Source organism: Mustela erminea, chromosome 11 (assembly GCF_009829155.1).
Source record: "Mustela erminea isolate mMusErm1 chromosome 11, mMusErm1.Pri, whole genome shotgun sequence".
NCBI classification, from domain to species: domain Eukaryota; kingdom Metazoa; phylum Chordata; class Mammalia; order Carnivora; family Mustelidae; genus Mustela; species Mustela erminea.
The window spans coordinates 102,281,229-102,300,042 of NC_045624.1; the positions used below are offsets into that span (position 1 = coordinate 102,281,229).

Consider the following 18,814-nt stretch of genomic DNA (forward strand, 5'->3'; position numbering starts at 1 on the left):
CTTCTTTTTGCAGCTAGCTCTACATACTTTATAACTGGATTTTCTTTCCCTCACATTTTCTAACTTTAATCACTAGTTTAGATGAAATCTACTGACATCTATTATATGTATCTATTTTGTTTCCTGTCACGTGACTTAACTTTTAATTCTAATATTCCAGTTGACCATTTTTTAATTTAGACAATTGAACACCTTTAGCCAGCCTCATAAAGGACTCCCAGTGATCCTGACCTCCTGGCGCTCACAGCATTACAAAGTGCCCTTTGCACTAAGTCAGAGCTGGTCTGGGTGACCAACACAAGCCGGCAGGAGTGACACTTCTCAGGCTAAGTCATAAAAGTCCTGTAGCTTCTACCTGTAGGTTTCTTAGTTTACCTGCTCTGGAGGAAGACAGCTGCTATGCTGTGCCAACACACACTCGCAAACACATACTCGCGTGCACGCGCGCACACACACACAGACACACACACACGCACAGTACGTTTACTGTGTTTCTCAACCTGGCTTTGTATTTTAAGCAAGATGGTTCTTTACGATGGGGACTGTCTTGTGCACTGTAGGGTTCCTGGCTTGTACAAGTCAGACGCCATCAGCAGCCACCCAACTGTGAAAATCAAAATGCCTCCAGGCATTGCCAGTTGTCCTCTTAGGCCACCACCCCCTCCCCCAGTTGAAAACCACTGCTTTATATTCTTGGCTTCATTAGATCAAGTCTGTGTTACCAGACGTTTCAGACTTTGGGCAGCTATTACCAGTGCTCTAAAAATGCCCCATGAGGGGCGCCTGGGTGGCTCAATCAATTTCTAAAATGGTGTGGTTCTGGACACTTTAATAGGTACTCTCTGTCAAGTTTTATAATTTCTATCATAATTTTGGTATTTTGAAATTTTCTACTTTGCAAATATGGTAATTTTCCTCTTCTAAGAGATTAATCCAAGTCTTTACAATATAGTATTATAATTTTGAACATAATAACTTATATTTCTTTGAACTTTATATAATTTTATATGGCTTTTCTGATTCTAATCATGGATATTTGTTTTCTTTTCATTAGCTGTCTTCTAGAATGTTGCCTTCTCTCAAATAAATGCTTTTAGATTTATTTATCAATGCCATTGTTTTCCTGTATTTTATGTTTAGCACATCCATTTCTTCTTATATTTTAATTATTTAACTTTTTTTTTCTAAATTTAGGTTTTCGCTAATTTCTTCATCAGCGTATTTAGTAATTTTCTTTTCTTTGATTTTAAGTAATAAAAATAATAATTGTGAATTTTCCCATATAGATAATTTTAGCAATATTTGACAAGTTTCAATGTACAATAACCACATTGACATTATTTTCTAAATAGTCAAAATTATAACTTTAGCTTTTTCTTTGGCCAAAAACTATTTTTCAATTTTAAAAATTGTTGGGATTTTTTAAAACTTTATTGTCTAATTGTATTGTGAGCAGAACTCAATTACTCTAATTGTAATCATTATGGCTTCATTTATTTTCTCAACAAATGATCTGTTTAGTAAAAAGGCGAAAGATTTATGTGATCTGAAGAGAAACCAGAGTATTATCTGTTTAAAGTTTCATTGATTTCTGCCCTGATTCCTATTATTTATTTTCTTCTGCTTACTTTGGCTTTGACTTGCTGTTCTTTTTCTAGTTTCACAAGGTGGGAACTTAAATTATTGGTATTAGATTTTCTTTCTTTCCTAATAGATCCAATCGATGCTAAAAATTTCCTTCTAAGTACTGCTTTTGTTTCATTCCATGAATTTTGATAAGTTGGTTTTCAATTTCGATTAGTTAAAATATTTTAAAACCTCATCTTAAGATTTCTTCCATAACTTAGGGTGCCTAGGGTGGCTCAGTTGCCTAAGCATCTCACTCTTGATTTTGGCTCAGGTCATGATCTCAGGGTGGTGAGATCAAGCCCCTCGTGAGGCTCTTCCCTGGGAGTGGAGCCTGCTTGAGATTCTCTCTCTCCCTCTTCCTCTTCCCCTCTCTACCTAAAAACAAAGACTTTTCCCATGTGTTACTTAGAAGTGCTTGTTTAATTGCCACACATTTGGTGGTTTTAAGTTTCTGTTAACTGATTTTTAGCTTCATTTCATTGTGGTCTGATAGCAGCTATTGTATTATTTCCATTATTTCTTAGATGTGTCTTAAGATGTGTTTTATGTCCCAGAATGTGGTCTATCTTGGTGAACGTTCCATGTTAAGAAGCATGCGTGTTCTGCTGTTGGATGAAGTCGTCTATAGATCTCAGTAGACTGTATCCAGTAGACTGATGGCATGTTGAGCTCAACTGTCCTTACTGATTTTCTGCCTGTTGGATCTGTCAATTTCTTTCTTTCTTTACATTTTTTTTCTTTTTTTTTTTAATTTCTTTTCAGCATTCCAGAATTCACCGTTTATGCATCACACCTAGTGCTCCATGCAATGCGTGCCCTCCATAATACCCACCACCAGGCTCACCCAACCTCCTACCCCCCACCCCTCCAAAACCCTCAGATTGTTTGGATCTGTCCATTTCTGATACAGGTGTATTGAAAGATCCAGCTATGAGAATGCGCTCATTTATTTCTCTATGCAGTTTTTGTCTCATGTAGTTTAACATGATGTTTTAGGTGCATACACATTAGAGGACTGTCATGTTTTCTTGGAGAACTGACTCCTTTATCATTATGTAATACCCTTCTCTAGCTCTGATAAATGTCTTTGCTTTGAATTCCACTATCCAAAATTGATAAATGTCTTTGCTTTGAATTCCGCTATCCAAAATTAATATAGTTACTCTTCTGATTAGTATTAGTAGGGCACATTTTTCTCCATCCATTTATTTTCAATCTATATATCCCTTTATATTTATATCTATATTTATATTTATATTTATATTTATATCTGTATTGGTTGCTTGTGGACAACATATATTTGGGCCCAGTTTTTTGATCCATTTTGATAATCTCTAACATTAAATAGGTACATTTAGACCACTGATCTTCAAAATGATTACTGATATACTTGTATTAGTATTTATCATATTTGGTGTTATTTCCTATTTGTTGCCCTTATTCTTTGTTCCTATTTCTGTCTTCCACTCTTTTTCTGTTCTCTGTGGTTTTAAAAAGGAATTTTATGTGACTCCATTTTTTCTTTCTTATTTTCTTCGTTGTCCTAGTGTTACCAATATAAATTTACAACTAATCTAACTCTATTCTCAAATAACACTATACCACATCATGGATAGTGTGAGTACTTTATAATAACAAAAGAATCCTGATTCCTTCCTTCCCTCTGTTGTATCATTATTGGCATTCATTTCACTCATATATAAGCACACATAAGTATATACATATATATCTGCATTTACATAATATATCCACATAAGCATATACAATCAAATACATTGTTGCTATTATTACTTTGAACAAACTGTTTCTTGTTAGATCAGTTAAGAATTAGAAATATGAGGGATGCCTGAGTGGCTCAGTCAGTTAAGCCACTGCCTTTGACTCAGGTCATGATCCCAGAGTCCTGGAATCGAGTCCTGTGTCTGGCTCCTTGCTCTGCAGGGAGCCTGCTTCTCTCTTAGACTCTGCCTATTTGTGCACTTTCTCTTTCTCTCTGACAAATAAATAAAATCTTAAAGAATAAGAAATATGAGAAAAATATGAAATACAAGAAAAATAAGTTTTTATTTTACCTTTACTTATTCCTTCTTCAGTGTTCTTCCCTTCTCTATGTAGATCTGAGTTTTTGACCCATATTATTTTTCTTGTCTCTAAAAAGTTCTTTTAACATGTCTTTCAAGACATGTCCACAGGCAACAAATTCCCTCAATTTTTGGTTGAGAAAGTTTTTATTTCTCCTTCACTTTTGAAAGAGAAAACTTTTGAATGAGGAAAGCACAGTTCTAAATTGGTGGCTTTCTTCTCTAAACACTAAATATTTCACTCCACTTTCTTCTTGCCGCATGGTTTCTGAGGAAAAGTCAGATGTAAATCTCTTCTTTGTTCCTTTATAGGTAAGGTGTTATTTTACTCTGGTTTCTTTCAGAATTATCTTTGATTTTCTATAGTCTGAATTTGATATGCCTAGGTGTAATTTTTTTTTTTTTTTTTTTTGTATTTATTCTGCTTGGTGTTCTCTGAGCTTTCGGGATCTATAGTTTTAGTGTCTGACATTAATTTGGGGGAAATTCTCAGTCATTGTTTCAAATATTTCTTTTGTTCTTTATTCTCTTTGTTCTCTGGCATTCCCACGACATGTATGTTGTCCCACAATCCTTAGATGTTATGCTCTGTTTTTTTGTTTTTTTTAAAGTCTTTGTTCTCTTTCCTTTTCAGGTTTTTGAGGGTTCCACTGATATCCCCAAGCTCAGAGATTCTTTCCTTGGCAGCGACCACTCTTCTAATAAGCCCATCTCGAAGGCATGCTTCATTTCTGTTATAGTAATTTTCATCTCAGGCATTTCTTAGGATTTATTCTCTTTGCTTACATTGCCTGTCTTTTCTGGCATACTGTCTACTTTATTCACTAGAGTCCTTGGCATATAAATCTTGAGAAAGTATATGAATCACTATTATTTTAAATTCCCAGTCTGATGATTCTAACAACCTTGTCATGTCTGGTTCTTATGCTTGGTCTGTCTCCTCAAATTGTGTTTTTTACCTTTTAGTATGCCTTGTCACTTTTTCCCTGATAGCCTGACATGATGTACAGGGTAAAAGGAACTGCTCAAGTAAGCCTCTAGTAATGTGGTAGTGAGATGTTGGGGTAGGAGAACATTCTTTAGTCCAATGATTAGAACTGTCTTAAGTAAGAGTGTGAGGTTTAAAGGGGTTCAGGACACTGTGGTATGTGGGTTACTTTGAGCTTAAGGCACTTGAGAACACATGGGCTCAAGAGAAATGTTTTCCCTTCCTTTAACCTCACAGATGAATCTAAATTGGGGGTCTTTCCAAGAATAAGGGTTATTAGCAGAGATAAATTTTTATCTGAGTTACTCATCGATATGGTAGGACAAACATCCAATTACCAAACATCTGTGATAATAAGATAGGAATGCTCCCGTCCTCTGAAATCCTAGACTCCTACCCCTTTCTCCTTAGTCCAGAACGGCATGTATATCTCCTTTTTTCCCTGTCTTAGGAATTTCCGTATCTGTGTGGATTACATACACTACTAAATTTGATTTCCTGTTAATCTGCCTCATGTCAGTCCTTGGTCCATGGGCCATGATATGTCCATGGTCCTTAATTCACCTAGATGGACTTTGAAAGGACACAAATTCTTGCTTCCCAACAATTTCATAAGTGTTTCTTCATTTTTTTCTCCCCCATTAGGTGAGACAGGGTTGAGGTGGGCATTTCCCTCCTCCCCCGGCACCCTGGTCACTTAGGCTCTGATAATAATCTAACAGGTTAGGCTCTGGTCAACTAATTTCCACTGAGGACAGGCTTTGTTAAGAAGAACAGAGTGCTCTGAGGTATGTCAAGATGTTCCCTTTCCCCTCCCTCTGCCAGAAGTATGAGGGTATTTCCCCCTGATATTTATTGTCAGAACCAGGTTGAGCTCCTGGAGGTTAAATCGTTCAAAATCATGGCAGCCCCCTAAGACTAGGTCCCTGGGGTTTCTGATTCTCTGAGTTGTCTGCACTGAGCCTCCAGCCGTCCATCAATTACAGCATAGGTTTTCTTCCATCAATGTGATTCCTGTGGCTGTTTCTTCTCATAAGTCTTCACACGGGTAAGTCACAACTCCCTGTATTTGCCAGTCTGGCTCACCAGTCCTGGGGGGCAGCAGTGTGCGCTATGTCTTCCCCTCTCTTAACTACTCAGGAGGAGTTGGTGACTTTGCAGCGTGTTCAGCTTCCTGTTCATTAGGATGGAGTGGAAATTTCCCAGCTTCTTGCATGTGGAATCAGGAACCATCATGCAGCACCAAAAACTGGTATAATTTTTAACTTTATATATTATTTGGCTTCTGTGTAATAATATTTATGTCACATCTGTATGCCAAAGAATGAGTTAAAACTCTCAACAGATGGACATTTCTGCTCATTTCCTGCAGCTTTACCTACTTCAGTGCTACATTGTTAGGAAAAGCAGAGAGGTTCATGGCTCTTTCACTGAAGACTGTAGTTTTCATCAATATAGTATTATCATCCTTGTCACATTAAGAAAATTTTCCCAGAAAACAGTACTTGACTTGATAGTAAGCTGACTTTTATTGTTTTTATTTCTCATTTTTCTCTCTTAATCATTTACTTTATAGACATCTCCTTTAAATATGATATACATAGAACATGTGGGTGGCTCAGTTAGTTAAGTGTCTACCTTGAGCTCAGGTCATAATCTCGGAGTCCTGGGATAGAGCCCTGCATAGGGCTCCCTGCTCAGCGAGAAGCCTGCTTCCCCCATTCTCTCTCTGCCTGCTGCTCCCCCAGCTTGTTCTCTCTCTCTCTTTCAAATAAATAAATAGATGATACATAAATCTTTAAATATGATACAAATAAATTTTGTAGTTTGATTTAGTTTGAGAATTTTCTGTTCTTAGGAGATATGTATTTACATTTGTTCTTATAAGAGGTGTGTGGTTTCAGGTCTTATATTTGGTTTTTGTCCTCAGTTCTGGCACAGAGCTACGTAAACCCTTGGAATTTTCCTGAGTAATAAGATCATCTTTTCTTATTTGCATAAGCCCCTTTCAACCATGCCTGAATTTATGCTGATGAGGTGACTCTTCATGGGCTCTGAGCTTTAGGATGGGTCTGGTCACCAGAAAAACCAAACCTGCAATCATAACATTGGAACTTTCAGATCAGGTGCCAATGGCCAATGTATTAATCAATCATGCCTACCTAATGAAGCCTCCATTAAAAACTCCTAATGACGGGGTTCAGGGGAGTTTCCAGGTTGGTGAATAAATCCATATGCCAAGAGGCACCCCAGCTCTACAGAAACGGAGGCTCCTATGTGCCTATACCTTTTAGGATCTTGCTCTATGTCTCTCTGGCTGCTAACTGGAATGATTTATGATACACTACAATGTTAAGAATAGTGTTTTTCTGAGTTCTGTAAGTCTTTCCACTAAACTATTGATCACCAGGAGGAGTTACGGGAACCCTGGAATTTATATTTGGCTGGGAAGAATTTATAATTGGCCTGGGCACCCCATTTGTAGGTAGGGCCTAAAGAGAGGAGCAGTGTAATGGGGCTGAGTCCTTAAACTATAGGGTCTATGCTGATTCTGGGAGTTAGTGTCAGAAGTGAACTGAATCTCTGGACACCTGGTTAGTGTCAGATAATAGGAAGGCATTTTAACCTTATCACTGTGAGCCTTATGAAACTACAGTTTCGTAGATCAAAATAGAATATTAGCAATTATATACATTGTAACATATACTTACATAAGGGTTCTCTTTCTTTCTTTGCAGTATTGTTATTGTAATTTCCATTTACATATGAAAAAAATTGAACTTTAGAGAGGTAAGGTAACTTGCCTTGGGTCATAGAAATCAGCAGTGGCAAAACATAGATACAAACCTAAAAAATCTGAAGCAAGAGCCTACAGACTTTATCTAGTCTGCCGAAATTCCTGACCTTATTGACCCTCAAAGCCTTGCTTTTACTATTAATGCTTAATATTATTAAAATTAGTAATGCAAATAAAATAAATTGCCATCAAGTTTGCTTGGTCTCTATGACTATGGTTTGTCCTGGTTTTCTACCTCTTCACCACTAGAGGTTTGCCACTGTCCCTCCATCCCAGAGAGAAGTCTGAGCAGATCCCCATGCTTCCTGCTAGGGGTCCTAATGGGCTCTGCTAATGTCGGCCTCCTTACCCGGAAGGCAGAATCCTGCTTAAATGTACAAATCCCAGGGCATAAGCAAGGAATCATGAGTCAGTGGATGATGTTTAAAAAAAAAATGTTACATTTCTGAATTTCCCTCTCACACACCTGAAACTCTCTGAGAGGTCCTGCAGCGAAGAAATCGAATGTTTGCCTCAATCCAGTGTATCTCTAGCTTACTTGACCACAAAAGTCTTTTATGGAAAAAAAAAAAAAAAAAAAGTCTTTTATGAATGACTACTAACGTCTCCTCTTGGAATATCAACACACATGCCATATTTATCTAAACATCTGTTTGTGTCTTGTCCATTTGGGGGACCCCACAGCTCTTACTATGGTAATCAGTTAAGGGTCACAGAATGAATGAACAATGGAAAGAATGAGCAAATGCCTGGTAGTAATACTGTAACACAAATTGTTAATTCTGGAACAGGAAAAGAGTCAACATTTTTCTTTCCTTTTTGTTTCCTGATTTCTGTACCAATTATACTAAAATATTTAGATCTCAGGTTGAAACTGAGCCTAACAGAGCATAAATAGAATCAAACGAATGATTGACAATACGTATCTATATCCATTTTTTTTTTCCCTTGAAGGGGAGGGGAGGGGGGAGCCATTACAGAGGAAGGAGATAAAGAGGAGAATGCGCTCTTCTAAGAAATAATGCTTTGAGGGCAGTAGATTTTACTTAACCAATTACTCCCTTGGCACACATTAGGATAATGCATTACTTATTAATTATTCCAGCATTTCACTATGGTATTAGTAATTGGGAGAAATTACTTAGGTGCTCATCTTTTACTCTGCTATATTTTTACTTGGCTTGAAATGTAATTCTTCCCTTTTATGGTGCTCAGTAGACCTCTTCTGTCACACACGGCTCTGTGACCAACATACTAACTCTGCAAATTTATTATTTCGGGTAGTTGGATAAAGTAGATAGCCAGTCATTATTCTTTCCTTGAAGACTCTCAAAATATTATGAGAGCCTACTACTGATCTAGAGTATGCGGTAACATGAAGAACAATTGCCTAGAAATACAGGAGGTGGTTTGCAAGGTAATGAGCAGTACACTTTAGATATCATGAAGATTGTTCTGGAAAAATGAACTAGAAAATATTAACTTGCTTTATTTTTCACACCCCTCCATGTTAAATAATGAGGTCATATTTTCTTGGAAGCAGATGACATTAATTTTTATAATAAGAAATCTCCCCTTCTTACCTCGTTAACTATAATTCATATGTCAATTCCCGGGTAACCGTCCCTTCCTCAGGTACACTTCCTAAATCCCAGTTTAGGTAAATATCCCCCTTACATGCGTTCATAGAGCAATGTTCTTTTCCTTCTGAATGCCCATATGGGTTATGGTTTGAGTGAGTTTTCTCTTTCAGTAGACTCCATACAGCACAGCATCTGGCCCAGAGTGACCACTCTATAAATATTTATGAAGTAATGAATCTATAGTAAGAAAGTATCTGTAGCACCTCAGTTGTTTTCATTTCAAACTTCCTAGCTTGAAAGTAGGATTCCAGATGAGGAATCATCATAAATGGGTTAGCAATGTGGATTGCACTGGGCACACCTATTGGGCTTCTAGATGCCTAATTCTTTTTTTTTTTTTTTAAGATTTTATTTATTTATTTGACAGAGAGAGATCACAGGCAGACAGAGAGGCAGGCAGAGAGAGAGAGAGAGAGAGAGAGGGAAGCAGGCCCCCCACTGAGCAGATAGCCCGATGCAGGACTCGATCCCAGGACCCTGAGATCATGACCTGAGCCGAAGGCAGCGGCTTAACCCACTGAGCCACCCAGGCGCCCTACATGCCTAATTCTTAAATAATGTAGAATTGGCACACTGATTTTTAATCTATCCTAACAATTAACCAAGACATTGTGCTCCCCTTCTTGACTTGCAATTACTCTTTTCACACACGGATGCTAAAAAAACAGAAAGTGGATTACTGGAATGAGTATACAGTAACAGCACTGTACTGCCCAGTGAGTAATGAGAAAGTGACTTGAGAGAAAGTAATTCAAAATCCTTCCTTCTAGTGACACCACAGGGCCTTGGGGTGGACACAATTTTAGATAAAAGTTACAGTTGGTCCTGTGGTTTTCAAGAGAGTAGAGACTGGCCATTTCTCTGAGAGGTAGGACCAGCGCTGGCAGAGAGGGGAGGAGGGATGACAATTCAAAGCAGCTGGAGCTGAGAGGGCTCTGGGTCCCCACACACTCTCCTATATCATGTTCTGGCGAGCTGGAGGGGTGAACTCTCTGCCAAGGAAAAACAATGGTGGAGGAGGCAAGGAGCTTTTTGTCAAGGTTTCCAGGAGGGTGGTGTCAGTGGACTGTGTATTAACTTAATGTTTGATAGATATGCTCTCTAGTACATTCTGCAAAACTTCTTGACATAGCTTTCCAGTCGAAGTGTTTATTGGAGATTTCCAAGTGGGCTCGGAAAGTAGAAAAGTGCCACCTGGCAATACTTCATAAAACTAATTACCTTAGGGAATTCATGAAAAATTGCAGATACAAGTACTATAATATAGGGTTAGTGGACCATGTCATATTTTCTTCTAATAATTACCAGAATCATGTTATTTTTCAGTTAAGTGGGCCTTTATTATTTTGCTCTCAGTGGTCATTGATTCTCCATTTAAAAAAAAAAAAAAATCCTCTCTGGCCTCAGATTTGAAAAGACCTAAAAGTAAGACTAACTTAGCACTTGACTCAGGAAACAAAGATATTTCCCAGACAACTATTAATCTAACAACTGGTGGGGATTCATCAGCCCTCAACCAGAAAGATTTGCCAGGGAAACTTTCCTTAATATGAACTTTTAGGGACCCCTGGGTGGCTCAGTTGGCTAAGCTTCTGCCTTCGGCTCAGGTCATGATCCCAGAGTCCTGGGATCGAGCCCCGCATCAGGCTCCCTGATCAGTGGGAAGCCTGCATCTCCCTCTCCCACTCTCCTTGCTTGTGTTCCCTCCCTCGCGGTCTCTCACTTTGTCAAATAAATAAATAAATCTTTAAAAAACAATGAGCTTTTAGTATAAAAACAGCAAACAGTTTCTATAGGGTTTCTATAGAGACGCAGGGTCCAAAGACCTGAACCCCTTTGAGGTTGTGCAGTGAGCAGAGTTAAGCAAGCCCCTTGCTGCTCTGTGTCCTTATCCAGTGATGTTAAGATCACACGAGAGCTCTGTGCATCCCTTAAGATCAAACGGAATGTCAAGGGAGATGATGTACAGCAAAGCACCCGGAAAACTGAAAGTACAAGGTAAACATAAAACACCATCATTATTATTCCCTATGCTGTACTTTTTGCCCCCATGACTTGTTTATTTTATAACTGGAAGCTTGTTCCTCTTAGTATAATAGGTCAGCTATACTTCCATTAAAAATAAATGTAAAAAACTTAAAATAGAACACTCAGAATTATTAAAAAGGAGGATTCATATCTGGTGCAGGCCTAGCAGACACCAGAATAAAATAATCCTATTTATTCTGACAATTTCTGTTACTGGGCTTCCACACTGATCCATATATTAAAGTAAAGCTTCTATTTCAGAAAAAAGGATGCAGATCGGTGCCTATCCAGCAGGCCTGTAAGTGGAACCTACACCATCATCATCATCATCACCATCACCATCATCAGTGCTCCCACCACTGTCTTCCCCAGCACCTCGTTAAGAATCTATGATCCATCATCACCGTCATCCCCACCCCTATCATCACCCTCGCCATGATCACTATTTGTGTTGAACAGCTACTCTGTGTAAGGCATTTGACACAATCTTTCTCTTTGTGCTACCATTAAGTTCTCTAAAAAACCCACGTTACTGTCCTCCTTTGAGAAAAGGGGAGTTAGAGGCTCCATGAGGGGCCTGTGGTTCCCAAACTCAACTGGGCTTCAAAACGACCTGAAGATTTTTCAGAAATTAGATGCTTGCCTCTCAGCAGAAAGCTACTGAAGCAGTCTTCACTGGTGGATCCCAGGCAGCTGAAGATGTATTTCCAAGCCCTACGGAAGGTTCTATCTACTGAGCAGGGGAACTTGCAGAGGACCGGGCTGGTAACTTCCTCAAGGAACCTAGCTGTTGGCCACTGGACTCCCACGTCAGCTCTTAATCACTTTTCTGTCCCGCCTGACTGGTAATAACATCTTATTTAATTTAACAACCGTTTTTTAGGGACTTTAATTGCTTTTTCCACGTTCTACATCCTCCGTTCAACTACACTGACAGATTGTTTTTTCCCTAATGACCACTAAGATGTTTTGATAAATACTTAGTTCCCAAGGACATTTTATATTGTGGTCAATGCTTAAAGGTCTACATGAATTTCCTGGGACACTTATTAAAATGGCAGATACTGAATTAGCATTTCCCGAATGGGCCTGGCAGTCTGCATGTCTGAGCTTCCAGCTGATGCCAGAGTTGTTGGTTTCTGCATTGAGGCAGCTGCAACCCTGCGGTGGGTACAAAGAGATCCACTCCTGGAAAATGAGCACAGGCCTGTGAGTGAGGGTCAAACTGCCCCTCACTGACAGGGATACTAACCAGGGCAAAATGTTGTAAAGGACACTCAGACGTGTGATTCTGACATGAGGAGGGACACGTGCAATAGGGGAGAGGGCATTGCCTAGCAAAGAATCTAGTATCCATCATGGATTTAAGTGAAAATCACACATACTGATTGGGGGACCGCAAACATATGGTTATGACAATTATATACATTCAGAAATATCCAAACACTGGTTGAGACAGTTCAAACAAGGAGGAGGACACTCCTGAACGCTACCCTTCTTGGGAGGTGACCTGAGGATCCCAGGGCATGTGACCCAGGAGCCTCCGGTCTAGCTCTTGGAATTCCTGTGGTCACACTCTGATGCCAGGTAACGAATGGCATCATACTATGGAAAGCCACACTGAAATGAAATAAATGGTAATTGGAACAAAGTAACATACTTGGGTTAATTGCATTTTGGAGAAGAGAAAGTCCGGGAAGGTTTCGGTGGACTGAATTGATAAAGGACAAAAGATGAAATAACAAAAGAATGGGCTTGAGTTTTAATTAGGCAGGAGTGTAATGGGACCCATAACTCCAAGAGCTTCTTAGATACTTAGACCTGCAACTGTCATGAGTGAAAGAAGTGTAAATCATCGAGTCCCCTGCTCTGCCGGGCTATGTGAGATCCTGTGTGAAGGGTAAGATCCCCAGCGCCCATCCAGGAAGCAAGGCTCCCTCGTAGTCCCTCGTATACCACCGCTCTGAGCATTGCACGACTGGCATCAAAATGGGCTGGAGCAGGGGTTGCCTTCAGAGGCCAGCAGGAGGTGAGCAAAGTGGAAACAATGACAATCTGAAGGTCATACGCCCCCTGATTTAACAGGGACTGCCTCCCTCAGCTCCCAACAATTGCTGCCAAGCACACGTGGACCAGATACTGTAAGAACTATTGATTTTTTTTTTCAAAAGAAGCTCAGACTTTGAATTTTTATATCAAATTGTCTGTTTTTTTCAGTAAATTCATCAATAGAATCAAACCCTTCCTCAATACAAAACCAACAACAACTATAAAAAAAATGCAGCCCAATAAAATAATCTTGCGAGGAAGGATAGCAGTGATGACTTGATAACTTCTGGGTTAAATTTTTAAGCAAGTTCAGAGATAACATGAGTTTTTGGTGATGATACCCAAAGCTGGGGTACAATGGCAAAGCAGGCAATGCGAGGTATCCCCGGGTCCTCTCTTCTCTACCTTCTCTACCCTTCTCTACCTAACCTTACCCTGCTCTCTCTTTCTTCGTAGAACGTCCCAATTCCTGACATCATACTGTATACTTACTTTAATTTCTGAAAAACCCCCTCCCACAACTAGGTAGAAATCCCCATGAGGGCAGGGGCCTGTTTGTTCACGACCATGTCTCCAACACAACTGTGTCTGGTACACAGTAGGTGCTAATAAACAGTTGCCAAATTAATAATGCATGACGGGTCCATATCTCCATCTCCATCATCCAAATCAGAATGAGACTGTGTCTTAGGACCCTTATCCTGGGGTCTGATATCTAACACCTAACAGTTCATGAGGCCAGAGTGACATGGATAATTTATATCCAAAACTTTTACAGAGAATAAAATACTCCAAAATCCTATGTCTACTTTATGGGGGGAAAAACCCAAAAAATCTGCAAGAGACAAAAGAAAATACATATCCATTCTTGGTATAGTATATATTTGGCTGTGATCATTCACATACTGACTTATTGTTTGAAATCATGTAAAACACGACTCTTCGCTAAGAAAGCATAACTAAGCAGACAGACCCAGAACCAACATCTGCTGACACACAGTGCTGGACTCAGACAGCAGCAGGATCCCAGAGATGCTGTGTTCTCTAAGAACTCGGCACGATGCAAATGGGCATAAGGGTATAAAAAAGCAGTATGAAGGGACTTCTAGTTCTTGCTGAAAAAGAAGATTCAGGTTCTAAATCCAGCACTTCCAAGAAGAGAGGCGTCTCATTTGGGGCTACATATAAAGCCGGCACTCCCTTGTTTGAACAAAACCACTCACTACACGCTACTTCAAAAGCAAAGCTCCAGACAATTAGCTACACACGCATGTTTCCAGCCACCTGCTGTCTGAGGAAAACAGCTCTGCAATGTGCATGCCCTAGTTTCAACCGATCTTTAAGTTGCACACAAAAGCGCTCTTCCCTTACCTGTCTCCTTTTCTCAAGCTGAGTCCACAAAAGAGCCTAGAAATAACTAGAAATACACTTCCCTTTAAGTGAGAGAAAAATATGTTTAAAGGACAGCCCAGACCTTGGATAAAAGCACTTACTTTGAAAGAACAGGACAGATCATGTATTCAAAACAAGACACCTTCTAAAGGGCAGACCAAGAGGATGTTCAATGCCACAGCCTTGCTCTGTGCTGGAGGCTCTGGTCCTGCTGGGCATGGTGGGCAGAGTTGAGCCTGTGTGGCCCGTTCCGCTGGGACTGCTGCGTCAGATGACGCTCAGAACAATTATTGGGACAGGCTGTGAGCAAGTCAGCAGGAGAGTTTTATTTCTGGCCGGAGATTGCTGCTTCCTAATGAGAAAATACTGGTAGCAGAGCTCCTCCCTGGTATCAGAGTGAGCCAACGCTCCCCAGGTGATCTGGGTTCTGAGCGAGGTGAGGAGGGGGTGCCCATCCTGTGTTGGGGGGCAGAGGGTGAGTAGCCCCTGAAGGAGACCTCCTCTGTCAGGTCAGACCCCTTCTAGGTTCACCTAAGGATACTGGTCTCCTTGATGTAGTTCCTTGACTCTGCCAAGGGCATGACTCAGCTCACCCACTAGCAGAGCGAGATACACAATTTCTCTCTCATAGCCCAGTAAAGCTGAATTCAAGGCACTGAGTGGAGAACAGCTGTGGGAAGAGCCTGGTGGTCCCCAACTCGGTGAGGTCTAGAGTTTGTGGCTTCACGTGCAGGGAGCTTCAGAGCTTCTCTACTAGTTATTTCTATCCAGTGGCTCGGGGCTTCGGAACCTGCAGTCTATGAGGGGGAGAGGGATGGGAGAGGTGGAGGAGGAAGGGAAGGAGTGAGCAGTGGATCTTTCAGTTCAGTTCCCAAGCCAATAAATGAAGAGAATTCAAGATTCTCTTTGGCTGGTTTTCTACTGGTGTCAAGATGAACCATTGTGGGATGGACTTCAAGGCCTTTGATGACTTTCCATTTATGCCTGAATGACTATAACTGAAAAGCAAGACAGAGATATGGTGGCTATTTAGGGAAGCTGGCTGTGGGCTTCAGATGCCCAAGAATCCCCACCTCTGTCTACTAACACATTCTAGATACAGAACTCACCTCCAGGAAGTGATGGTGTGGGGAGAGGGTGTAGGAAACTTTGGGATCATTTTCAGTTTGGAAGACTTTTTGACAAAAACACTAAAGTTAGGAAGACATACAATTTCTTTCTGTCATACAGAGATTGAGGTCAAGGAGGATGAAGAGACAAGGAACATTCTGTTTCAGGAGGGGTGTATGGTCTCGGGCAGACATGAAGCTGGGTGGGGTAGAGGTTGACCCCATGGATCCCTTGAGTCCTACCCCTCTGAATGATCTGGGATAGTGCACAACCTCTCTGGACTTCACTTCCTACATGAGGAGTTTTTAAGATCCCTCAAATCTTCATGCCCTGTTCTACCAAGCCCTGGCTTCTAGCACATACCCTAACACAGAGAGAAGTCTAATGAGCCAAGTTTGTCTCCCTCTTTTTTCCGTTCCCCCCTCTCCCTCTACAGAAGACAGAGATTTCCTGCAAAGACCCCATCTTCATTCTGCCTCCCTATTCCAGCTGCTTCTGACCAAATTCTGAAAAGCCCAGAACCGATTTTTTATGAAGTCTCTGGAGTATGTGGCAAACAATGGCGCTAAGGACTCATTGTTTCCAGCTGCCAACTCCTCCAGGGACCCCACAGTTTACAGGGTGTGGTCGCGGTCTTCTTACAGTGCTCCGAGCTCAGTGGGGCTCCAAGTGCCTGGCCGTTCCCCACCCAACATGGGTGTTTCTGAGCCCGCAGGCTTTGCTCCCAAGGGTCCCCCCGGGGTGGTGGTGACCGTCAGGCTGAAGGCCCCAACCGGTTTCCTTCCTCTCTCCTTTCACAAGTGTTACTTCTCTCTTGCACAACCAGTATCTGTACCCTGGGGGACCCGACAGACACACAGAAGCTAATCATTGCAACACATAAACCCTAATGTTTGTTTTCTTTTCCAAAATGGACCTTTTACAGGCTTTAGGAAGCCTGTCTTTGAGCAACAAGATCCTCTCTCTAGCATGAAGATCTGCAGTATAGATTTAGGTTCTATTCTCATTCACAGACACAGAGAGGTTTAATTCCCATCAGTTTTGGCCGCTAGTTCTTAACCAGGGGTGCATATAAGAATCACCCCTGAGACTTTTACAAATGCAGATGACTGGGCTCCACACACAAAGCTATACTTACTGATCTGAGACCTACCCCTGGTTGAGAATCACTGGTCTCAGTATGAAATTCCCTCTTATTGGGGCTTCTTCTAGAGATTAGCATTCATCCTTCTCAGGATCATTCCAGAACCTGAAAAGTATATCTGCATAAAATGGTCAGATATCTGCATTAGTCTTCTCTCGTTCATCTCCAGATTTTTTTTTTTTTTTTAATAAATCCAGCTAGTAATGCAGACTTCTTCTGGACCATGGTGAATCTTCTGGGAAAGTATTACAGAAAGGCATAGGAAACCTTGGGATTATTTTCAGTTTTGAAGGTCTCAACAAAATACACATTAGTAATGGGGCTGTAACATTTCCTTTATCATGCAATTTGGGACAAGGAGTTTTGCACTGACTTTCCACAGAAACTGGGGATAAGGTTGTTTCTAGTGTCATTGTTGTGTAGGAAGTTGGGGTTATGCTTATATTTCACAAAGTAAGTGCTTTGGGAACATAAGTCTGATCTCTGTCTTCTCCCTCCTGTTAATCAGGTAGCGCTCACTTCCATAAATGTCAAGGGAGAATAGCTGGACAGCGTGTTTCTTGGAATGCTGAATAAAATCCCTTGAGATTATCTGTGTACCCACTTAGCTTTGTAGTTGCAGTCAAGGCAAAGCTTGTAACTTTCCAAGATACCAGTCCTGAAAAGAGCAAGTGAGAACATTCTTCCAGAAGGTTAAATGTATCCAAAAGGTATTTTTAAGTCCTCCTATTGTATCTTTCTAGCCAAAGAGAAAATTTCAAAAAGTCTCAGGGGAATGTAAACAGACAGGAGTGCTGTGTGTTGGGAAAAGCATTCTCCTAAAGAAAGTTGAACCTTCCTGGAGGGGGAAGTCTAGTGGATGCGTAGCTGAGCGAACTCAGAGAAATAAAGGGGCTGCTGACGGCACAACAAACTGGGAAACAGAGTAAGAAAAGAAAAGTTTAACATTTAAAGTAAAACATTTAAAGTCACTGCCCTCGGAATGTCCCTGCACATTTGGCAGCATGGGATTACCTACTAATTTAATGCTTCCTGAACATAAAGTGCTCATTCCCTAAGCGCGTTACTCTGAACTTCCTAATTCAGACAGCTCCCTCGTGGGTGAGTTGGAGGCAGTGCTGGGGGTGGAAGAGGGATCCGAGTGTGAGGACTGCCTTCCTTCTGAGAGCTGATGAATGCCGAGATGCTCACTGAACATCTCAGGGCTCTGCTCTCCTTCCTGCCGGGCTAGTTCACGGATTAGCTGAATATGTACGTGGATATGCTTAGTACATTTGCAAAGTACTATGCAGATGGGAGCTTTTCATTACTTTCAGACAAAAGCCTCATTTACAGGTTGCCACACTAGGGCCTGTGGGTGGAGATGCCAGCTCAGATAGGCAGGTCCCTCCCTGCTCCTCACTTACCCACCCAGAGACTCACCAGTGATACGGCCCTTCATGCCCAGTTCCCTCAAAAATAAGATGGGGATGACGGTCATACCTACCTCTTCAGATTGTTGTGGGGAGAGAGGATTCATGCAGCAAAAGCATCTAACACAGATCATGACACACAGCGTCCACTAATGTGAACTATGATTATTACAAACCAGGGCTGTCCCCGACAGCTGTAAAGCTGTGATATACAGGAAGCAGGAGACGTGGCAGGAAGTCTGCAGGGACCCGGGAAAAGCTCTTCCAGGGAAAGCCCCCCCACCCCTAGCTGCAAGAGACCCCCTCCAATGAACTAGCAACCTCCTGGTGGGTGGCCTGACCGAGTGAGCCAGAGAAACCGCGGCTCCAGTCTCCATGTGAATTTCAGTGCATTCACATCAGCCATAGGTAGTTCCCGACAGCCCCGCAGAGTTCTCTGCTATCATTTTGGAAGGGCCATCCCAGAGTGCTTGTTTCTAGGTATCAATTCACTTGTGACAACTGTAGGTTCACATCACACAAGGGAAACTTGACATGCAAA

General features: G+C 41.1%; 1 protein-coding gene across 6 annotated transcripts in view; it reads right to left on the reverse strand.

Moving 5' to 3' along the window:
• Positions 1-18,814, reverse strand: part of HECW1 (HECT, C2 and WW domain containing E3 ubiquitin protein ligase 1) — a 460,363-nt gene that overhangs the window by 295,356 nt on the left and 146,193 nt on the right. The gene's annotated exons all lie outside the window — the stretch shown is intronic.